At 38.3% G+C, this 25,671-nt stretch overlaps 1 protein-coding gene across 5 annotated transcripts in view; it reads left to right on the top strand.

The window, feature by feature from the left end:
• Positions 1–285: 285 nt before the first annotated feature.
• Positions 286–25,671, top strand: part of LOC118221262 (muscarinic acetylcholine receptor M3) — an 81,929-nt gene continuing 56,543 nt past the window's right edge. The window contains exon 1 of one of the 5 annotated variants that reach the window (XM_035406160.1): positions 286–495. The gene's annotated coding sequence lies outside the window, so the exon portion shown is untranslated. The other 4 variants (XM_035406158.1, XR_004764077.1, XM_035406157.1 and 1 more) reach the window with 4 other exon arrangements.

Genomic DNA, 25,671 nt, shown 5'->3' with positions numbered 1-25,671 from the left:
AACTGTATACTCACATTATGAATTCAAATGTTTATTTATTAAATACATTTTAGCATTCCTATCCTCTCCAGCAATACAGTGATTTTCAGACCCATTAGAGCTTGTAATTGGCCGCTCATCTTTTTAAACATTAAAGAGAGCCACTTTATTTGATCAGAATCATGTGTGGAAAACTGCTGTGTATATAGCTTGTTGTAGCTTAGTTTTTTTAACAACCATTTAAATGACTTCCCACAGGAAAGTGAAAACAGACTGTTGAGTCTTGCCAGGAATGCCTATCACTGGCCAACATTGAATTGGTGGGAGTAGCTCTGGTATCTGGATTTAGCTTTGACTCTTAATTATTTCTGGAGCTTTTGTTCTATCAGTGGCAAACCCAGGTGTTCACCAGCAGTAACTTTAATGTTCAAGATGAAGGCAACAAGGGCTGATTTAGACAGTAGACATGACTAAAGACTAACCACTTGAAATCACAGTACTGCATGATGAATATCTGTAAGTTGTTTCTTCAAAATCAACTCGCATCACAAACATTAGAACTGGTTTCAGTGTCTGTCAGGTTTGAATTGACACAAACATGTAAATGCATGTAAAGTAAATGTTTTATTCAGGGTAAAAAACAGTTTTTATTCTGGAGTTTACATAATCTTCTATCTCCACATAGATATTTTGAGGTGACTGCTTCTTGCTTTTTAACTAGATTCCCCTGCAAAGACACAAAAGTGTAGCTGCTAATATGTTGATGAATTTCACTGGATGGTTGCCAGCACCATCACTACTACTACATATAATGACAGTATAGTGCATATAATGAAAGAAAACGAGTATCTCAACTGTTATAAACTCGCTCAACTCAAAACCCATGTATGAGCGCGCAACAGAACGATTGAAGAGACTGAAACAGCTAGCTATCCACCTATATCTTGATAGCTCTTAACATGGTTGACTTGTGAATAGTATTCCACCTGCCGGAATACGTCACTGTCACCTTGGCCAATCACGCTACTGCAGTGAAAAAAGCATTTTCTCGGCGCTCTTGGAAATTCCACTGGTGCTTTAATTAATGAATGGGAGAGGATGAAGGACCTGGCCGCTGCACAACCGGAAATCTGAGAAAGGGACTTGGTTCAACAGAAGTGAACTGCAATTTTATGGGACGAGTGGATCTAACAAGAGTGGACCGAGTCATTAACCTTATTGCTAGTGGGTGTACTCACACTTTTTTTACGTCTCCAAAAGGTAAGCAGTTTTAAGAAAAAACAATACATACAACCATGCTGTGCTGTGAAACGAGGAAAGACGGTAGCGGATGATTCTCCTAGTATGAATGTGGGTGGTTTGAGGACAATGCAGTCTGCACCGCATCTTTGGTTTTGGGTCCATGATATAATTTGGTTATTTGTGAGTTAATTTGAGTTTAAGTTTATTTGTGAGCTTGAGCTGTCATACTGTAAGCCTCTAAATAGTCGAGGATAGGCTACAAGTACAGGTAATTGCGGTCATTACTTTTGAATAATTGTTGTCTCAGTTTATCTCGTTCATCGTATTTCATGAGATAAACTAGCATGAAAACTGTATGGAGTATTTATTTTTATTATAATTTGTTGTTTGTTGTCCTTAGTCCTCTTTATTCCCTCCTGCTATATAGTCCGTGTGAATGAAGTGCGCAAAGTACACAAACCGAAATTGCTTCGCTAAATAAGTTGAAAATAAATGCTCTCACTTCTTCAAACGTGTTACATGTTAAATCGCTGATTATTTGGGTAGTATAGTCATTTCGATTTACTCTCAAATATCAACGGTACATCTTATGACATATCGGTACTTTTCGTCGATTGCACAGAGGTTCATCAGACGCACCGCATTTAAATAATTTCAGAAACTCTATCCTGTGAACTACTGCAATAGTTTTTCGATTATTCTTATGAACGACCCTATCTGGATACGACAATTATCATCTGCCAATCGGCAACAAGTTTAGAGAATTCCTGCTGGTTTATATTACGCGCGCATTATTTCATTATTTATATGAGGGTTAAATGATTGAAATCTTAATTGACTCTGGCTACGATGTGTGGCAAGATAAGATCATTTCCTTTCAAAATGTCCTTACTTGGTATCAGGACAATGCGCCTGGTGCGCACACATGTAAAGTAAGCAAGGTCGAAAGAATGCTAGTGTACTGTTATGACTTATGTTATCAGAGATTTCAGCCAAAATCTGACCCACGTTGTGGAATGCTTGAATGTAGCAAGACGAACTGAACCACCGTCCGTTATCATCGTATCCTATGTTTAATAGAAAACGTGAATCATAGTAATGTTTGGATTTGCATGTGATATGACTCATCAGAGATTCTGGATACCAAATAGCCTGTACGAATCCATACGGACACCTGAACCTAATGTATATTCCAATACTGTTTAACATTAGCTACCTGAACTAGACGATATCAATAAGCACTTTTTAAATTGTCTCGTGAGTTTCCATAAAGTGGATCTAAGTTAAGTTGCACAGATATAATATGCTACAATGATAACTTTTCCTGGAATCACTTCTGTTCATTGAGCTTTAATGGTGCTGTCCGTAGCGTCACGGATTTTCAGTGTTCATGCCATTAAAATCCCTGTTGAACCATTTTGCCGCGTACCGTAACAAAAAACACCAATACGTTGCCTTCAGTTTCTCTCCTGCATCTGTGGTAGCTTGATAATTATTCTGTTGTGCAAGTGTTACATTGGTGCTCGGAAAATGACTGCGCAAAAATGAGGAATTGCACCTTGAAATCTGCGCAATGACAATACATAGGCCTTTATCGCATGATAATACTAATTGCGCTCCCTTTTTCAAAATGTTTCTTAGTCCCCTTTTACTCTGCAACAGCAATTCCGCTTGTACATTTCCATAATTACATTTACAAAAAGTACATCATTTTATTTTCTACAGCAGATGAATAATGCTTTCATATTTTCTTTTGCAAAACTTCAATTAAAGTCTAATAGAAGATTTTAGACTTTTTTTTTTACCCCCACATTACCCTCACAGCTTAGTGAATGATTGGATTCCATGTTCCAGTGTCATAAAGTCCCCCAAAAGCAGCAACTGTTTGCATTTCCATAACCTACAGCTTACAGCAGCTAGCTAAATGCATTTCTACAGAGCCATCATTGATTCATCATCTTTGTCTGGGGACGGTTCATGCAGAACAGCTGGTTTACTGGGGTTGCCAAAGGCGTTTTGGCATGGGAAGGTTTCAGCAAACAAGCCGTGCCTTTTAAGTTCAAAATAAAAATCGAAAGTTTCATTTATTTTCAGATTTTCTAGAAATGGATACATAATTCATGATTTAATACCCAAAATATTATTTCACAAAAATAGTGAGTGATTTTCCTTCATTTGACATCAGTCCCGTTTTTATGGAACTTCTTGTCAGCAGTGCCATTCACAATTTCCCCAAAGCTATTTCTCATGGCATGATTCGGGGGCCCATTGTCGCGGTGACAGCTTTTGTGTGAATTGCACCGATAAGCCCTCGTGCTCTTCCGGCCTGACACACTGCACCACCAAGAGATATACGGGGGGTGGAGGGGGGCACCCGTTTACCTCGTTTGACAGATAAGGGTTTTTTTTTCCCTTCATCTTTCCAGCGGGCCAGTATGAGCACGCCGGTATGTCCCCCGTTTGAAGGCGGAGCCCGCTTCTGAGCGGGAGGTCTTGATGTTCGCAAAAGTGATTATGCGGATGGCAGCACAAGTCAAAGACCTGATCTTTGTGTTCATCAGTATTCATTAAAATTCAGGTGCAACACTCAAAATTGCAGTTATCACAATAGGGGACTCGCTAATAGACAGTTGAGGCAACCAGAATGTGGACTGTTCAGTAAATATCTTTCTTTATTATTTTCAAACAGAAAATTGTGTTGAAAGTCATTTCTTTGTATTTAGTTACTGGTGAAATGGATTAAAGATTTGACAGATGATAATTATTTACACATTTATTAAATATGAGTAAGAACTTAAGGCACAATGTTAAGGCACAGTCAAGCTGGGGCATCGAGGCAAATATTTATGATGAACTTTATGCTGACTGCGATGTGAAAAAGTAGGAATGATTAATTATTGGGTAAAAAAAGAATAAAAAACAATGCACATACTTGCATCTCTATTAAATCACATATTGTGTATTATAAACCTTCTTTGTGGTCAATTAAATTGCTTCTAAGTCTATGTTCAAGTCTAGCTCTTATCATTAGGTTTACAGCCATTTACAGTAATACTTATTCAGTAACTGTTTTCATTCCAAAAGGCACCTATTAGAGAAAGACAAGTAGGCGTTATATTATTGGGACAAACTTCTGTTATCATTTTATTGTCCATTAACATTACTGTCTGTTATCATTCCAGTATGTATTTTAGTCCAAGCCAATGTCATATACTTGTGATTCATAGAACTGCTTTCCCTGCTTTATGCAGAAAAAGGGTTATAGTTATTTATATGGTTGTAGATATTTGAATAAGTACTAGTAATTTATTGAAAAGTGAAAGAGTATGGCTTTAAAAGGGTTATTGTATGTCATGCAGACAGAAAACCTTTCAGAGTCACTTCATTCATCTCGTGCCACATATCTGTATTTTTCCAACGCTGCCGCGTTTCACATTTTTTCACTTGTGTAGAGAAGACATGGGCTACGCGATACGATCTCAATGAGACCCCCTTTCATAAGGTCAATGTCATATCGCACAGCCTAAGGCTTAAGAAGGACCCAATCAAATCTCAGCAGGAAAATAAAATAATAAGCTTGGCGTGCGTGCGCTCAATACATTGCATTAGGGCCGGGACATTTGCCGAATGCCAAATTCTGCGTCTTCAGTTGTCTTGGGCATAACGTGTCTTAACGGTTTTCAGCGAAGGCTGATAGTTTACCAGCGTGCACGCCCACCTGCTGGAATTAAAATACAGAAGGCGTTGTGGCTCCCGCTGCGGATCATGAACAATTTCAGGTAGCTTATCGGGGCGGCACGCTGTGTGATGTCGAGACACTTGATGAGACCTGACAGCATGGTGGCAAGGGGATTCACCACAGAGTATAGATTAAATGAAGACGAGCATCCCCCGGCAGAAGAACGTGTGAAAAGAACCCTTTAAATTGCAGGAGCTGACACAAAAAAAGGGAACGTTGTATTCACAGCGCGTTAGCCAGGACGCTCATATTTTAGTGTGGGGCTGATGAAACTGGCTTCTTTGCTTTCACCGTTCTTCCATTCCCGCATTACAGCAGCGACAGGCTCGCGCGTATCCCCCGTGAGTGTGCCCTGTTAGCCTCTTCAAGAATGACAGATGGACTGCTTCTTGTTTGAAGGGGAATAGAAATAAACACTCCACTAGAAACGAGTTCTGCGTGCGAGCTATTGTTTATTTTAGCGTGGTATTTTTAGTCTTTAATATTTTGTGGCATGCCCATATTTCAGAAGTTTTTCATGATTGCTTAGCTTAGATCTATTGCCGATACCTGTTTCTAGGGGTAAATATGCACTGTACAGCTGAGCTTTTTAGCACAGTGAAATGGCATATTTTATTTTAATTGCTGGCGACCTTCTTTTCACTTGGTGAAGATTGGATAATTTCCAAGGTACTGGCTTTTGAAGTGTCTCTTATTTGAAGTTCTCTCTCAGTCAGGGATTAGCACTGTGGTTTGTTTTCATATTTTCTGTGTTCTTTATGACGTGTGAAAGAACCAATAGAAGCACCCGGGCTTATTCCACTTAGTTTGCCATGGACTTCTGCTAATGTGGAAATGACCGTAGATCTGAAATGTATTTCTTCATGAGATTGCCGCCAGACTGATGGACACGGGCCATTTCGTCCGTATGAAATCTTTGTTTCTCTCCTCTCATTACTACATTGCTGCGACATCTTGTAGGACTGGAACGATCCAAGGTTAGCATTTGACTTAATAGAGCCTGTGAGCTGGTGCCAGTGAGCTGTTCTGGTTGTATACAACCTTCATAGACAGCATGATGAAGTAAACTAATGAAGTCCCCTGACCAGGCAGGTTGTAGTCCTGCCAGCTGCTGCTTGGCAGTTTCAAACAACATGTTTGGGCAGTCACATAGCAATTGTGCGGTACATAGCAGCATTAACTACTCTAGGTGGGTAACTGTTAAGCATACAGTTAAATTCAAAAGTATTGGGGCAGTGACACAATTCCTGTAGTTCTGGTTCTGTACTCCAGCACAGTGGATTAGAAATAAAACAATGAATATGCAGTGGAGTTAGTGTTATGGCTTGGGCATGTATGGCTGTCACTGGAAGTGCCTCACTTGCCTGCACTGATGATGTAACTGCAGATGGCAGCAGCAGGATGACTTGTGAAGTATACAGAAACATTTGTTCAACATCCAACCAAATGCCTCAAAACTCCTTCAATGCCGCTTTACCTTGCAGTGGAACAAACATACTGCTAAAGCAAGCAAGGAGTCTTTCAGGGACAAAAAATGTAATATTCTTGACTGGCCATGTCAATCACCCATCCTACATCCAACTGAACATGTGTTTCACTTGCTGAAGGCAAAACACTCCAGAAACAAACAGGAACTGAAGATAGGTGTAGTATAGGCCTGGCAGAGCATCACAACAGAAGATACCCAGCATCTGGTCGTGTCTATGGGTCACAGACCTTAACTCCTACACAAAAGACCCAATATGCATGTAAATACCCTCATATTAAAGCTGCCAGTCTGTGCTTTAATCTCATAATTGCTGTTTTATTTAAAATCCAGTGTGCTACAGTAAAGAGCCAAAACAACAAAAAGTATGTCACTGTCTCGATACATTTGCATGTAACTGTATATTTAAATATTTATAAGTAAAGTGTTTTGAAGGTAAGTATTTTGACATTATTGGTTGGCATTCATATATGCTGTATCTTGCCAGTTATTTAGTGTGATGTTACTGGTATCAGAATTAGAATACAGTATATCTGTATTTCTATACCTGATCATTGAAGAGTACCCCATTAATCATTCTGGGAAGATTTCCTGGCATGTGAATTCATCTCTTAACTATAGCTGAACACAATAAAACATATTCTCCTTCAGATGTCAATGTTAAAGAATGGCAAATGAATCTCAGCAGCAGCTGTTAAATCCCCAGTATTTTTATCCAGGGAATCCCGGTTTTCCAAACCTCAAAAAAAAAAAAACCAGCCAACTGTCTCACACATTTCCATTTTAATAGAATTCAGACAGTTCTGTCAAGCCTGTGTGTAAGTGTGGGTGTGTGTAAATGTGTGAGTGTGAGTGTGTGTAAATGTGTGAGTGGAAGTGTGCATGTGTGTGTGTATGTGTGCGTGTGCGTGTGCGTGTGCGTGTGCATGTGTAGAAAACGGCAGCTTAGGGTATGCAAACATTGCAGCTTGCCAAATTTTGGGCTTTTATTCTTGTACAAAAGTTTTCAAATATCAAGTGGTGTTGTCATGGTATTTTAACAGCCCTGAGAATTTTCCCTCTTCCTTGTTTGAACTTTAAGTGCTGCTTAAAGACGAAGGAAGAGTGTCCCAGGAAAGCCAGGCCATGTCAGAGACGTTTGCTTTTAATGACTTTTTAAAGACTGATTCCCATTTAAATATAAATTAGTTTGGGTTTGAACACCATTTTTGAACTTTGTTAGAGAATACCAGCTGTCGTCCTCTTCCAACTTCATTCAAGAATTTTTTACTGACGTAAAGTCTCTTCAAGTGAATCTCATCTAATTAGGAGTCCTTTAGCTGTGTTTACATTTTCCAAGATGTGAGGTGCTGGACTGTAAATGACTGAAATCTGTAAACTGCGAGCTGCTTGTAAAACATTGTCAGCAACTTTGTGATTATTAGAACCTGGAACAGCTCAGAATTTTCCTCTGTTAAGTAGGCCCATTGTGTTATGTACATCCTGTCTAATTTTGCATTGCACTTTGTACTGTAAAATAGCTAACATTTAATGAAAGCTTTGTCATTTGCAAAGTACTCTTCTTTTTGGCATAAATCCACAAAGAAAGGTGGTGTAAGATAAATAACAAGAACATAACCTGTCTTAAAGAAAACGTAAGAATGTTTTCCATCTGCAATGTGCACATCCCTCGTGTAAAGATTATTTATTTTTGAATCTCGCATTACATGGTCAATCGGCAGAGGTTTCATAAAGTTACTGTTGCCTTTTCAGATACCAAATGTGGGTATACTGCTGAGCAATGTTTTTAAATTGCAACATTTTAATTCATTTTCTGGTCATTCTTTCCAGCCTAGTATTTCTTCAATTAAAATGTTAATAGTGACTGATGGACATTAGAGACAAGGGTTGTGCTTGTTGGCTGAAGATGAAAGTTTTTTTGGACACGAACATGCAGTGTAATGGAATATATTTTTACTTTATGCTTTTTATTTTAATCTGCTCAGGCCTCCTGGGACTTGTCCTCAACTCCTCCTGGTGAGCAGTAGAGCAAAATGTTTGCATTTTTGTCTTTTTTTGACTCTGTGATTTAGCAAGAATTTAAAATATGGACAAGAAATAATTATGGTGAAGTATGTGTTGGAACAAGAAGGGAACACAACTGTATGGCATTTCTAATTGTTAATTAAAAATAATAATTGTGACTAAACAAGGTTCATATAGTACATTTCTCTGAAAGTTCTATTCATACATTATTTTATATCATGCAATGCAGGTCTTTTCAGTTAAACAATTTGTAGTAATGAGAACTGGAAACATCACAGAACGCCGTTCTCTGAGTAATAAATTCTCCCAGCGTTAATTACACTACCTCTTTAGAAGTGAGAATTTTATGCAAGGATCAGTGTGTGATTACATGCTTTGGAGAAAGCAGGCTCAGTAGTTCACAACATAAACACACATAAATCACTGAGTCTCATAGAAAGAGGTACCGCATACTCTTCAAGCATTTGAACTCTTTAGCATGCCATGTTAAGTATTCATCTAACCATACAGTTTATCTGTGTGTCAATCATTTTCACCTTATGCCCCAGGCTTAAAGACACCCTACAGAAGACTATTTAAAGTGCGTGTGTTTTCCTAGCATTGTTTTAGTCCTGAATGGCCTATCCACTTCGCACCACACTCAAATAGTGCGGTGCTGTTTCAGAGACATGGAAGATTATATGTATGCTGCATGTGTTAGCTTCCCCTCCTCTTCCTCAGGCTTCATGTAAATAATCAATAAGTACTTTAACATTCATCTGTCTGTGCAGAATGGGAGAAAGTGCTAAACTTCCCTTATATGACAATGGCTCCAGTGCAGCTCTGTTGGAGTCAGGTGTAATCCCCGCTAATGCGGACAGACAGCACCCAGAGCAATGTTGACTGCACGGCTGCCAAGCACACAATGGTGCCTTCTTTCCACACACTTACCAAAGGCTATCCCTCTCACTGTTATCAAGGGGTCATTCCTCTTGGATTTTGTCTGGAGCAACCGCTGTCTAACTTTGCTCCCCTAAGCCAAATTGTAGCGCCCGTGAACAGGCGTGCAGTTGCTGACGGCTTCCATATGTGGTCGTTTAAACCACCCATATCCAATACTTTCATCTCCCCTGCTTTCCAAATTTGGGGTTCTCTTCTCCTTGGTGGTAGACGAATCAGTATTAATCATTCCACTCCACACATCAATGTGTGTAGTATCAGATTGCCTCCCGCAGATCCGTGGCTTTGTGAGTAATTCAGTAAAATAAAGTCATCTTAAGTGTTGGCCCATTCTTTAAATGTTATTTGCTTAAATATTAAGGGTATTTACTTAATGTTTTTCTTAATGTTTGGCATGGTTTTCTGGGATCAGTTAGGATCAGTTAACCAGCAAATTAATCTATGTATAGCACTCTAATCAGGGTAGCCCAATGGAAGCTATTTTAAAAGTGTCGGGGCAAGTTTCACAGGAAAGTGTTTCGTTCACAGGAAAGGAACAGGAAAGTGTTTAGTTGAAAGGAAAGGAACATTACATTGGAATTTTAAAAGGAGGAAAAATCTCAGAAAATGTGTGAGTGAGCGACAATAAAATTTTATGTCGTTTAAATATACAGTAATGTAATCTGGCAACATTTGTTATGCCACCCGATTAGTCCCGATTCTACAGTTAGCATTTTATTCTACAGTGTTCATATATGGGATTAATACTTTTCATAGTACATAAAACATTTTCTCTGCTGGGAACAGATGCACGTCGTCCCAGGAATCCCAGGATACTGGGCTTGATTTTATGGCGTAGGCTACCAGCAAAACACGTTGGTCATATTTCAATAAGCTGGACTAAATTATTTTTCCTTGACATACTGTATCTGCCAGTATTTATCAGGTACACAGCAGCCTTGCACATACACCTATTGTATACATTTACTTTTTAATATTCGAGAGTAGTAACAACTAGGTAACATGCAACCAAAAGAAGTTTGATCTAAAAATCACTTGCCACCCTCAGATAATTGTTTTACTTTGAGACATCCAACAAAGGAAGCAGGCTGTATTAATGGGGTGCTAATGCACCTTTGGTTTAGAACTGGGGCCCTTCTATGCACTTGCCACTCCATTACATCTCTTTGCTTATCCACTTCTTGAATTTAATGTAAGTATGATACATATATGTCAGTATTTTTCCAGCAGTTAAAAAAGGTCATGAGAATGTTTTTCAAGAGAAAGATTAGCAGTTTTGTTACTCTAAGATGTTGTGTCTAACATGTCTGTGTGTTTGTGTTCTCCTGCTCTGTTCTGCTGGCAGACCTCCAGATCCATCTAATGATTTACACTTTATTTGTTTATGTATTTGTTAGTCATTATTGGGTGCTAAAGGAAGCCTACTGTATGTATGTATGGAAATCAATTGAGTTGTGTGGGTAAGGTTAGCAGAACGGTTTTGTCTATGAGAAGCTTCTACCCTCCACCAGCGTTGGCTTTACTTTCCTCAAATTTCCCTGTGTTCCCCCCACTTCTCAGAGTAATGGTTCAGAGCCACAGGAGAAAACATCTGAATGGCTAAGCCTTACAAATTTAAATTAAGGTTTTTATTTTTAATCCATTTATTCAATCCAATCCAAGTTTTTCATCACTGTTGTAGGAATCCATTACACAAAATTAATGGGACCGCAGAGATAACTGTATTTCTTAAATCTTTGGTCTTTACTGCAATAGCCGTTTGAGCCGTAGAACTGGGCAAATAGTTTGAACCATAACCGGAAGTCGAAGTATCTCAAAGCCTCAAGCCGGCTGCTGAGGACGTGTCTGAAAGCCTGGCCAGCCTCGGCTGGCGTGCCCGGCACCAACTGGCAGTCCTTCCAAATGCTTAGCAAATTATACAATTTCACTTGGACATGGATGGGTCGTTTGCTTACAAAACGTAATTTGGCAGTGGAAGTAATGAATCATCTTCGACAGAGCCGGGAGAAGTATTTACACAAAAAAGCAAAGGAAGTGCTCTGGACACGGAGTGTGCTTTTTTTTGCACTACACCTCATTATGCGTCGTTCTGAATCCAAAAACTGAGCAGCAAAAAGTGGTTAAAAGTCTTGGTCAGCAAAGTATTGAATCGCATGGCAGAGGTCCAGGAGAGAGGCAGGTTTCAGTTATTATGATAAATGAGTTGGTATGAGTTATCCGTGGTAAAGAACATAAAGCAGCGCTTTTTTCACGATGCCATATTGCTATTGTTCAGTGATATTCATTGGTTGCGATTATTTACATATTAAATGTTCAGCTGTTCATTCAAGGGCAGTCCCCAAAATACCCTGAATGATAAAAAGTAATAACCTACGATAATAATACGTGTTATTTTATATAATTTCCATCCCTTAAATCCAAATTTCGTTCTTAGTCCCAGGGGAACCGAAGAAGCTTTTGTGGAAGGGAGGAGTGAATGTGATTTATATCAACTGAAATTAAATAACTGAAGAGTCAGTTACGGTGAGAATTTAAACTGTTCTGAGCTATCTCTGGCCATTTTAAATGTAATGTAAAAGTGGAAAAATATGTACTCAAGTAATCATTTTACTTTCATAGACAGGCTTGAATGCTTCAAATAAGTAAACCACAAAGGGCCACATACAGTCTGCATTCATTCAAAATCAGTTTGGTTATCCTATTTCCTTTCTTTCCTTCAGTTTTGGAGGAATTGACAATGAGGTTGTACTGGGACATGTGTGAATAGTTGGTTGAGTATTGTGCGCTTTATCATTGTCACTTCATCACATCGGTAATGTGTAGTAAAATTATTTTTATTTAATAGTCCCTCATTTTAAAAAATCGCAAAAGAAAGAATGCATTAACAAAAATGTTAGATCTTTCTTATGGGCACATTTAATCTTGTCATGTACAAAATGGAAGACCAGTTGCTGTGTAAATTCTAGCAAAAGAAATATGGAAAGGCATACATTTCAGTTCAGTACTAGTATTTTTTATAAACCTGCTCTGACCTTCTACTTTAAATCTTCAAAATATTGCAATAGTAATTTAGATTTAGTGGGCTGTTAGCTCATTTAAGGGTTATGGTATCTATGTTAAATGCTTTGCACATATGGTGACCTTCCATTTATCTGCTCAATTTTAAATTTGATTTAACAGTCAGAAAGTGGTTAACGTGCTTCCCTCATTTTGATTATTCATTTAAGAAGCATTACAGTATCAGTACAGTATTATTAATATATTCAAAATCTTTTGAGTAGTGCAGGAAAGTAGTATAAGTTATTGTCTCTGGAAATATATCATATATCTTCAGGACCACATTTTCTCTGAAAATCAGAACCGGTTGGCTAAAACCATAATTAAGGGCTTTCTGGGTTATTTAAATATTTTGCAATCAAATTTTGACAGTTTTTCTACTGTCGATGACCCTCTCTAAATATTCATTCCTTATTAAAATACAAGATTCATGATCAAAGTGTTCATGGGGGTGTTTAATTACACTGCTCTGGTCATTTTAGATGAGAAATCCTTGCATGCAGGAAATTATCATTTAGAGGAGAACACGGTATACTTAATCACCACAACCATTGAGTCAGGGGAGAGAAACCCACTGTAATTTATATTACAGGTAAAATGATCACAATAACCAGGAAATTCAGTATAAGCCAGTCAGCATAGAGCACGTGATGTCTGTATGCTATGATGGATTAGGAATCAGGTTTTTTTATGGTGCTCAAGATAAACTATTTTGGTTGTAGATTTCCATTTTTCAATTGGAATTCAATATAGAGCTTTTTATTATTGAAAGTAGTATAACTGTTACTTTACTTTGTATTGTTATGTGTGTTTTAATATAATGCTTACATTTCAATATAATTAAATACTAATGTATCCAATGGGTATGCACACATTTACCATGATTGTTATGCATGGCGGTATCTTTGAGGGGGAAAAAGTGGTAGTGCATAGCTATTTACAAGTATAATTTATGATTTTGTCATTTAACAAATGCTTTTTCCAAAGAAACTCATAAAAGTGGATTTCACATGGCAAGTAAGCACAACAAGAGCTAAAGATAAACAAAGGAAATGAGTGGAGGACAGTACAAATGATTCGGCAGGGGGAAGGGATGAGAGAACAGCAGAGGTCAGGGTAGTGGGAGAGGGTGTGGGGTTTTTTTTACAGACAGAGGCTACAGGAGTAGACGTGGGGGAATTAGGAGAGGAGAGAGAATTACATGATATGGTGGTAGGAAATGTGAAGTGGTGATACTGTGTGGCGTTAGCTGCAGGTGCATCCTGACTCTGTGAACTCCACTGAATGCACTGTTTGCAAGTGTGCTCTCTCAGATTCTGTCAGATGACTAGTTTTTGTGTGATATCTTGGCTTGCAGATTCTGTAAACTACTGTGTCCTTCTGTTGAATCTCCCCATATGCTAAATAAACACTTTCTAAAAATGAACTCTTGGATGTTCAATTCTTGGATGTTGATAATCTTATTTGTTGTTTCAGAGTGTTCAGCCATGATGTTGCAGATTTACTGCTGGTTGGTTAATGTGTAAACAAAAGAAATATTTGCTACAGGAGTAGAAAATTATTATAGTAATGGAACTGTATGTGTGAGGGACATTATAGATCACAAATGATTAGTAGGTACAAATAATCAAAATAACAATTATTTAACAAGTAATTTCACAACCATTCACAATTTCAAGTAACCATTCACAACAAAAAAACTAGATTTCATAATCAACTAAAATTGGTGCACATAATTAACAAAAGTTTTCCCTGGCATTTGGGAAATATTTATTAACTTTTTGCTATTCAAAACAATTTGTCAAACGACCGGCCTGTTAGTCACATCAGATTTGATTGGCTCAAATGGCCCTGCTATTTTACCAGAATGCTTTCAATGAAAAAACTCGATTATAATCTGACTGAGGGTCAAACAGTACACATTTCATGCACATCCATGCTGTGGTGTGAATTTTTTTCATGACTTTTAATTTGCCTGCCCAGTTTGGAATGTCCGGTTGTATACTGCCACATATGTTGTTGCCAGCTGCTTCTATTAACACCCCTGCCAACAAGCCAAGCTGACACAGACATTAGTCTGAGGAAGACACTTTATGTGCTGCTTTAGCAGGCAGACCCATGACTGACCAGCGGGGGTCACTAGAGAGCATTGAGACCCGGATCCTGGCAGAATGGACCCTCTGTAAACCTAAGTGATGCTACTGCCTATCACATGTCGTCCTGCAGGGTTGCTGGCCACAATTGGCACTGGCATGGTCAGGATCCTAAAATATGGGGCCCATCCATCTGCTAGAACAGTGCATCACCAGGATGCAGCCCCATTGTTTAAATTTTATAGCAGTTTCTCTTAACTGGAATAAGAGAAGAATAAAGAACTCTTAGCATGTGTAGTTTGTTGACAGATCCTTACGATAGCCAGGATCAGGGCTGTTTTACAGTGATTTGTAGCTTGTGTGTGCTTTAACTGGGAACTTAGGATGTTGCAGGCATGATGGCACCTCAGGTGAGATGAGGTTACCACAAACACTAGTTTCAGCAGTTTCATTCTTTTCCTTTTTTTGGCTTAGTTTTGTCCTTAAATATTGTTGGCATGTCTAATCATCTTCTGTCAGTGCATACAAGAATCCCCTGTTCTCTGAAGCTCACACTGTCAGTTTCTGCTGCTTTTCAATATGCAGTGCACCAACCGAGCTGCCAGGTCATTGTGTCGGAAGACTGGCCTTCATACTTGATTGACCAGAGGAGTTTCTCTTGTGCAATGAGACACCAACCCTGCGGACTGCATTGCTTCCTCTCTGGGGGACACAGTAATCAATTATGCACCTGCCCGCATGGTCGACATTGGCACTGTGAGGATGAGGATCAATAAATTCTCAGTTATGCTGTCGGTTTTCCAGCATAATATCCAAGCATTGTCTAGCAGTAGAAACTGAGACCAAGTGCAGTGGCGGAACCGTGCATCTTATGTGCTCACTAGGCCATTGTATCCAGGGCAACTTACGGCTTATGGCTCGCATTTGTATCAACAGTTTTGTCCATTTAAACAGTAGAGATTTGTAATGAAATATTTTTGGAAATGAACATGCTGCCTCTGGGTTTCCGTGTCACTGTGCTCCTCTGATACTGTAGGATGGAAGTAATAAAAAACAGAGGACCAAGCACATAGCCCTGACAGATGTCTTGTGAGGCTGGGGCCAGGTCAGACTTGCATTTACTCAGTGAAAAAAATGCAGTTTGGCAGAATAATAAGTGAATCATATTAATAATGCTCCTGGGATACAAATAGACTTTTTCCAATATATATTTTTATGACTGACAGTGTTCCTCTCAGTACTTAGATGTAGATTATATATCCCTTTTGGTTGATAATTGTTCAGATGGGAAGAATAAGGTATGAATAGGGCAAGTGTGGGCTGAGTCAAGTGAAGAAGTGTTGGGCCTTGATTTACTAACCAGGCCAGAAATAGCAAAGTAGCAAAGTGAGTATACTGATGATGAAGCAGATTGAGAAACATTAAAGTAGCGGGCCATCTCTCATGTTCAAAAATGGGAAATAATGGCATGAATCTTCAAGATGAGCGCATGATTTATTGTAGTCATTTTTGTTTTGGAAGAAGAGATGAAAACTTCTCGCTGATCCACGAAACCCGAAACTACAGCGTTATCAGCTGGCTTGAGAAGGGTATTTATAGTTGAGAAAGAGATTAAGGTTTTTGGGACTTGCTTTTCCTATTGTCAATAACACTAGATAAGTAGGTCCTGGCAGTAGTCCCAGCAGTCTTGCGAGATAAAGGATGGTGTTCATATGCCAGAAAATTGACATCTTTTTTTTTTTTTTTTTTTTTTTTTACAAAAGGGCTGGAAGTGATGGCCAGCACTTTTCAGAGTGCCGGGCTCAAGTGTTCCTTATTTTCATTTTCTAAGGAAATGTCAAAACATTAATATATGAAAATGACCTCAAGTGAAAGGGTTTCACCTGCCCATTCCAAAAACCGATCCACTGGCAGATTTATTAGTGCAGATTTATAAATGCCTCGTAAAGCCACCCAAATACTTTTCCAGGGGTTTATCCTGTCATGGAGTGTGCCTACTGTGGGAGCCTTTTAAAAGAAGGATTTGGCAATACAAAAGAATTGATTCATCTCTGCTACACAGCCTTTGAGTTTGACACATGCAGGCTGAAAGGCACTATTATTTATCTATAACTTTTTACAAAAATCCCTTACCCAAGGGGCGAAGAGAGAATTCAAGAATAGTCTGCTGAATACAAATAAACTAGTAAAATATTTCTTGCATCCACCTAAAAACTGTATTTTCCAATAAACACCTAGCCACTTTATTTTCTGATCAAGCCTGTTTGTAAATGAGTATGGTTGTACAATGTGTTATAGACCTTAGGTCACCAGCAGTGAATTTCCATAAGGTACTGTAGGTAAAGCTTGTAAGAATGCTTGGCCATTGAGACATTTTAATTTAAGGGCAATTCTTTTCACAAAAACACAAAAAGTCAAATTGACTCCTATAAACCAATGATTCATTTACTGATTATAGTCATATTTGTAAGTATTGATACCTTAATCATGCTGGCAGTGCCCCGTCAAGGTTAGGGATATGCACTCCAGCATTGAAAAGCCATGTTGGAGACAGATGGACAAATTGACATTGATGAAGTTGCACCACACAAGTGCTGGCCTTCAATGAGATATCCAGTCATTTCTGCAGTCATCCTGTTCGTGTGAACTAAACAAGTCCGTATGAGATGGGCTTAAGCTGGCTGGGACATGAGCCAAGAGTGGCAGACTAAAATCCAGGTGAAATACACTAGCGCCAGGGCCTAGACCAGAAGCTGAGCAGAAATGAAGCTTGTGGGCAGACATTTAGAAATTAGCTGGCTAAACCAATTAGTTGGTCTTTCTGCATTAGCAGTGATGCTGCTTTCGTTGTTCTTGCAGACAGTGTCAGACACTACCAGCCAAATTGAATCATAGAGAGCCAAGAACCCTAGCTCAGATAATGTGGGATATTACAAAGAACATTACAAAAACAGCTTTGCAGGTTTAAACATTTCTTTTGCATGGCTTTCCAAATGTAATAAAACCATAGAAACTGTATGGGAAAAAAGATCCTATACAGATTCCCGCACTTTCCTTTGCAAATAATTATTTTCTTGATTTCAAATCAAACAAGCTAATAAATTATATCTACATCTGGTGTTGTATTTACACATATATTTATGATTTAGGACTGCAGTGGCACATCAATTGGAAGACTGTAATTTAATTCTATAAAGAGTATGTTTTTTTGGAATGTTTTAATCAAATTAATTGCTGTGGAAGAGCCTGTATTATTGTGACCAATTAACAATGACCTGCCTCTGCAGGTTAGGTCATTTCAGGACTTGCAGTTTCATTACAATTACCTGCTTCCTTTTTAATGTGAAAACTGTTCTACTGACATAAAAGAGTGTGCTAAAGCTACAATGATGAAATATGTAATGTCATTGCAGAATAAAGTTGCAGTGATCCATTTATTAATCCATTTACGCATTATTTTTATATGTGGCAGTGTTTATGTTCACGGTACTGGCTCTCTGCTCCAAATAAGTAATTGCCCGCTACTTTTAATGTATTAAGGCACTCAATTAAAAAGTTCATTTAACTTATTCCTGTCTGCAAGTAATATGGACCCTGAAATTTGATGTTCAATCCAAAATCAAAGTGGGCATGGGTACAAATACCAAAGTGCGACTATCCTTCACCAGCATAAACAAAGGGCTGAGCTTTTATGCATGCATATTTGTAAATTAAACACACACATTATAGGTCAGAAGAATTAGTTTTTAGTTTGTTTTTTGCCCTTTTTTATATGTCATTCGCACAAATAAAAAAACAGTTGGTTTTAATAATTGTGCTTAAGTGCTGTAATGTCACAGTAAATTGCTGCTTTTTTTGCCATGATCTTTTGAAGAATTCGGTTTGAGTACTTTAAGAGCTTGGAGTGCTATTTTAATTTCCTCCCCTGCACACTTTATGGCACCAGGACTACAATCCTTGACAATATTTTTATCACTGATGAGTAATGTTTCCTCCGGGCACTCCCGTTTCCTCCCACAGTTCAAAGACATGCAGCTAGGCTAATTGGAGACTCTAAATTGCCCATAGGTATGAGTGTGTGAGCCCTGCCATAGATTGGCGACCTGTCCAGGGTGTGTTCCTGCCTCTTGCCCAATGCACGCTGGGATAGGCTCCAGCAGCCCCCGCGAACCTGACCAGGAATAAGCGGGTACAGATAATGGATGGATGGATCATGAGTAATGTGTCCACAAGAGCCTGTCTGTATCTCGAGAGTTGTGTTTCTTGTTTCTGATATCCCATTAAATTTTGCTGAATGTGTACACTGTGACGCACCAAACTGAAGGGGCTACTGTAATAAACTCTTTATTTTTGCACAGTGAAAGAAATCTGCTGTAGAAAATGCCACTGCTGTAGTCATTAAAAGTGGAACTGATGTACATAAGCTAAGCATTGATGTTTGTGGAACAAAACAAAATATATGGTATTGTGCTTTTCCTGTTTGAACGAGTGTGGGAACGAATAAGGAGACTTTTTTATGATTTAAGAAATATTGCTCGGGGATATGTTTCAAAAAGGGGAAAAAACACTTTCATCAAATACACAGAGCACATTTGGCATAATTAGTTTTGTCTGGAAGGTTTTCATTTTTTCCCTCTCCTCTGCCCTTTCATAATAGAATTATGGCTTTTGTATCTAAAACAATCAAAGGGGTCCCTGAAGATGCACAAACACTGAGCTCATTGCAAAAAAATTTGGGAAGCCCCTGGCTTTGTTTATTATTAGTCAATCATAGGCAAAGCATCAAAATTGCTATGAATGAAAATAAATAACATAATATAAGAACAATGCATTACCGTAAATCAAACTTTAAAAAGCATAGCCTGACGTATGTGAATCTCATACTATTCTCAAAATGTTCTCGGTTGTATCGCTGATACGTACCTTGTAAACGCAAAGCCCTGTCACTGATTTTCTCTTTGAAAAGTTTACTTCGCTGACAGATTTGACAGCTAGTTGGAAATTCCACCTTCTATATAACCTTCCTCAGGTCAGGCTAACGAGCAAGAGACAATTCTGCTGTGTCTGATTGGTGGGTGGTGAGGTCACCTGGTGTCTGTGGTCAGGTGCAGCTCAAGATAGCTCAATACTGACACTACAGAAATGACTTGAACTGCCAGACCAGCACTATATATAGTATTTCCTGTCTCCAAATGACTTTGGGTCACAGACAATGAGGTGACCCATGTCATCAGAATAAACAAGGGCGTCAGATAGAGCATATGCTCAGCAGCAGACCGGTGTGAAAATTTTGTGATGATATTTTCTGACAGAAGAATGCACTTACGTAATATAGCAGAAAAGATACTGCATACCTGCAAAATTGAAAAGGACCAATGCAAACGAGTTTAGTAATGAAAGACACAGTTCTCAATTGGTCTGTACACAGAACTGGGATTCCCCTATTTCATTCAGAAACACTGTAGCTTTTTTTTTTTTTACATCACAGGTCCCTGAAAGTTAATGTACCCAGAGCAGTGTGCTTATCATCATAATGTAATGAGCTTCCTGTAATGAGCCTAAGCATATTTTGCAATGAACCTTAGCAACGGGCAGTCCTGTGTCAGGGAGGATTGTGATTATGTGATGAGAATACTGCTGGGAGCCAGGTCTCTTTATTAGCGATTGATCCTTCAGACATGCACTATTGATGCATTTGATCCCACCTAGGTAAAGATCACAGACACACGAGGCACAGATGGAAAAATAATACTGTTTCATGTTTACTTTCATTTTAGTCTTTATCCCTCCCCCCTCTCATTTCAGTCGGGCGTGCAGGAGTCAGTGGGGTCAGGGCTTGCTGGAATTCTTGGCAGAAGTACTGGTGATGCGCTCAATGGTGCGTGCATTCAGGGTACACATCAATTAGTGTCAGGGGAGATGTGGCCAGTGTTGTTATTAGGTTACATTCGATTAACTGGCCATGGGTAATAGACTTCGAAACTCATGTCATTATACAGTAGATGATCTGTAGCAAATACAAAAGGTGGAAATTTAAACCCTATGACTGTATACCCAATTACACTATTTTCCCAAGATGCATTGCTGTGGCTCATCGCCATCCTGAGCTGGCAGCTGTGCATTGTAACATTTATTTTTACATGGTTCCGTTTGATTTGCCAGTTGAGTGGACAGAACTGAAAATCATATTGTTGCATGACTTCAGCTCTCATCAAATAAAGGCTTTTTCTTCCTCAAAACATTAATCTACTGGCCTCTATGGGGTTATTTGAAATATACGTTCTCGCTTTAGACAGGTTATCAGAAACTTCTGTGAATATCTAAAATATCCTTCATTGCACTCAATAACTGTTTTGATTGGATACCGATTGGAAACATACACCAAAACTGAAATTATATATTTTTTAAAAGAATGTGAACCACCCCTTTAACTTTGATAGTGAAAAAGTAAGTGGCTCTGTCTTTCCTCATGCAACATAATTCTTTTCAGTTTCAGTAATCATTGGGTTCACCATATTTTCTTCATAACCCCTGTAAAGAAAATAAGCTTGAATTTAATTCTGAGTCAGAATTGGTTATTTGAGTCCAAGCTATAGACTCATAATATGATAATACTAACTACTTGAGGGATTGCTTTGTCACTAATCTTTGCACTGTGTATATTGCTTATATCTATCTTACTGTATATCAGTACTTTTCAGCTCGCTATGCCTGTGGGCAAATTAGAAAAGTTAATTAAGCAGATGCTATTATCTGCTATATAGCTGCTGGTCTCCTTCCTTGTTGAACCAATACGGGAAGTCACAAGGGAGGACAGCAGTCATTGGTCAGAGTTACGCAAGGAGAAATGTTTGTCCTTAGCTGCTGTAGCATACCACACTATATTCATGACTTACCATTGATATGATACAGTATTTAAAACACATCATTTGGATATTCTCATGAGGACGTATACAAGATTAATTTTATCAGTCACATTTTGTCATTCTGTCTGTCACTCGTTACGTTACAACTCCCTATAATTAATATGGCTTTTGCAGTTTTTGCTTCTGATCAGCAGAGCATTTTGCCAATGTTTTTGGCAGCAAGACAAACTTATAATGCACATTTAAAAGTCCCTTTTCATTCCCATGTCGAGGTCACTTTCACACCTCTGCATTAATGAGCTGCCATTTTAGTAGACAGCGGTTTCACAACACAACTACCCACGCCAATCACAAATCACACAAATAGCCTGGATCTCATGATGCTGGAAGTCCTCTTTTGGAAATCCAGTCTATTTAGTTGTCTCCTTGTCTCTGGGCTCTCAAAACACATTGTATTCTCCAAAACCAACAGGAATACACAACCACAGAAGACACTGAATTAAGCATGTATTTGTGCCTAAATGTAGCAGTATCATGTGCGCTAAATTGTTTGAGTTTTTTTGCATTGATTTCTTTCAATGATCACCTATTCCACTGCAGAATTGCCAGTCACTGGCTGCGTTTGAATACTTTTGAAATGTTTCCTTTATTCTTTATCCCCGTGTCTCCTTGTGACCCAGAAAAGGCTAACTGGTTGCCATGACAACAACAACCAAAATGTTTAATAAACAAAGAAATTCTTCTTCTTCCTTTGCAACAATGCATCATGTGCAGAAATGATTTAGGCTATATGTGACTGACTAAGTCCCCATAAACACTTTGCTACAAACAAATCATTCAAATGATGACAGAAATGTGATGAATATGTATAAGAGGTGGGAAAGAGTGAAGGAAGGATGAACAAATTGTTTGTACCGAGGGAAAGATAAAATGAGTAAATTAAAGCAGGCTAATGATTATTCCAATCAATCGTTCAATGAATAAAGAAAAATCACTTGCTCATTGTATAAATTTATTCACATTAATGTTTCAGTCAGTCAGAAGTCAATAGTGCAGTAATACAAAAAATTCAAAGTGCTATTTATAATTAACCTAACAGAGTTAGAGTTAGAGGGCATATTTGCTGGTGGTTTCAAAATCAGTCATGAATGACGTTACCTCATGAATGATTCAAAAGTGAACAAGGATGTCTGCATTCTTATGAACACCTTCCTCCGTTCTCATTTCCTCATCTCCTCTCCTGATTCTCCTCCTTCTTGCTTCGTGATGCGTTCAGAAAGAAACAAAGGTAGAAAGGTAAGGAAACAGTGAAATCCCAGAAAGAATTTGAATAGTTTCTACTAGTGAAAAGCAATCCCAAGTCCCAAAATGGGTAGAGCTATAATCCAGTACACTGGCTCCTGTGGCTCATTTGTATCAGTCATGACGTATAGAGATGAAAGTGTTCCTATTAGCTCAATCAATCAGTGATTGATGGAATTATATCTCCACACATTACAGGATCAGGAAACCTCAAACCTCACATTTAGTTTTACCAGATTTAACTTAACAGGTTGTGTCACTCTGGGTTTAGTGTACAATATCAATGCATCATCCCTATGTAATGATGAAAAATGTAGTTCTCCAAGGGACATGTGTATTACTGTCCAGAATAAGGGCTTTGGTTTACATTATACAAATTTAGTCCACTTAGTCAAATTTGATCACTTCAAACGCAATACAGAAAGAGGAGCTAGAAATGACCCAAATGATGCCTATGCTCATTTTTTTTTAAAAGCAGAGTGACTAATTTCACGAGCAGAGGAAAAAAAATGAAGCACATTATGCTAGGGCACATGTCTCATTAATGTTGAAGCACACTCCTGTCTAAGGAGGTGAATTACTGTACCAAGTGGATCTATTTATTTCAGTGAAAGAGAAATGCCTTGAATATTCTACTTGCGCTGCTAACAATGCTTGCAGCCGCTGTGGTGTCAGTGCTATAGCAGCTTTAATATGACCTCAGGAAATCATCATTCCACACTGCAAGATGTGCTGTGCCCAGCTTAGCTGTTGTAGGAAGAGACCCGGCGAGTCGCCACTGTAGTCCAAAGTGCCCAGGAGGTAGCCTGTTGGGTTTGTGTCGGATGAATAGAGCAGTCAGTACAGCGCACACAGGGTGTTCCATGTCAGGAAAGCCTGGCTAACAAAGAGCAGAGTGGACAAAGTGGTAATGCATCTACTACACTGTTACTACAACATAGACTCTATGTGGTTTCTTTAGTGTTTGTTTTTGTATGAAATGTGTTTTTTCAGTTGACAATGTTTCTGCTGGCAGAAGGAATATTTCCAGCTCACTGGTTGTTTCATAAGACACAATGTCTATTTCTATCTGGAAAAACAATTATTAATGAAGTGTTAATGTTTAAAATTGTGTACAGTTAACAGAAAAGTCCAAAATGTTTTCTTTCTATACTTAGTTTTTATTCTAAACTGTAGAAGAGTTCATTTTAAATTAATTAATTGTATAGCCCCATCCTGAAAACAGAGAGATTATGTGGGCGTCACAATACAACTGTTGCATGTGACTCATGTTGGTCGTCAAATCTCTCCTCAGTTATAACAAGGCCTCTATAGAATTCACTTTGACTGAGAATCTAGAATCTCTAATTATGCTAATTACTGTGTACACAGGCAAATGGGACAGTGCTAGTAATGATCTTACATTGTATGTATATGTGTGTGTGTGTGTGTGTGTGTGTTGGTGCACTACATAGTGCAAGACTGTTTAATTGTAAACTGATTAGAAATATAATGGTGCATTGAGAGAAGACTGTGTCATGCTAATGCAGTTGCATGCATCTTCTGTATGATGGTGTTCGGCATCATTTTGAAATTAGCATAATTATATCCCATATCATACACAGCTGTAATGTTTGGTGTGGAGATGTGTCCTGATGGTGTTCCATTTTTGCACTGCTGATATGAAAAAAGATGGCTATCAACACTTTGTATGTCTTATCTGAAAAAGAAGCAAAACATCTTTAATATCCTGCTATATTCACATTTAAAAACAAGTTTAAACTGATTAGTGTTGTCTTGTGGCTTTATTTTACTGATGTTCCTGACATAATAAATGTACTCTGTTTTGCAATTCCTTTTTGCAACAAAGTGCATTTTTGTCATTTAATACTCCTCTTTTAAAACCACTATCAGATATGGCTATGCTGCGCAGCTATCGAAACTCTATAATAGTAAATAATGGTGGTATTAATATAAAACTCCTGCAAGGAGTTGATATTTCATAATTTCATCCAAAGAAGCATAATTATAATGGCAGTGTTATAAAATTAGAAGGTAGTGCGTTTCCCACAGTTTCTGAATGTGTGGCATTATACTTTTTCCCAGCTCTCAGCAGTCTGCACAGTATGAAGCAACTGCTGGGGAAATATGGAGCCATAAAACTTGTACAATGTTGATGAAAGCTTTTTATTTATTTATTTTATTTTTTTATTTTTGTGTGTGTGTGTGTTATTGTGAGCTGTTTAACAAGAGACAGCTGAATTCAGAGACGCTTGTTTCTCTGGCTAAAAGGACAATTAACAGCACACAATATTTCAATGTCACGGTATGCAATCAAAACAAAAGGTTACATTCATTTCATTGTTGAAAATATATAAATTAATTTTGTTTACTCCTGATATATTGACATATGATTATCATAAAATGAAAAGAGAAAACAAGAGCACATGATTTCGGGAACAATAAATGCTTTTATTTTTCTGTAGGTAGCACTCAAAATGCATATGTTTATGATGCCTGTGATACTTAAAAATATGCCCTCCTCGAAATCCTGAACATTAATAAGTGGTGACTAATAAACATGACTGAAAGAAGTGGAATAATTACCGAGCCTTCCTATTATTTTAAGATTATAATTATAGAATGTAATGACATTGGAGAGAGATTATATTAGACACCATCAGAGAGCCTTATATGGAAGTAGGACCTCATGTTGAGAGCATTGCAACATGAATCACTGGAGAGGCAAATGACCCTTTGTGCAAAATGCACCCTCCGCATTGAATCTCCTTTATCTTCATTGGTCATCTGGCCACAGTTCAGTGCATCCACTGGGTAACTAGAGTGGCATACGTTCAGGGAGGAGGCCAATCAGGAGTATATTAATTTGCCTGACAGTTTGATTATTTGGGAGCATTACAATTCCGAGGAAAAATGCAATGTGATGCCACAGATGCAAGCTAT

Source organism: Anguilla anguilla, chromosome 2 (assembly GCF_013347855.1).
Source record: "Anguilla anguilla isolate fAngAng1 chromosome 2, fAngAng1.pri, whole genome shotgun sequence".
NCBI lineage: Eukaryota > Metazoa > Chordata > Actinopteri > Anguilliformes > Anguillidae > Anguilla > Anguilla anguilla.
This window is presented reverse-complemented; position numbering and strand designations above follow the sequence as displayed.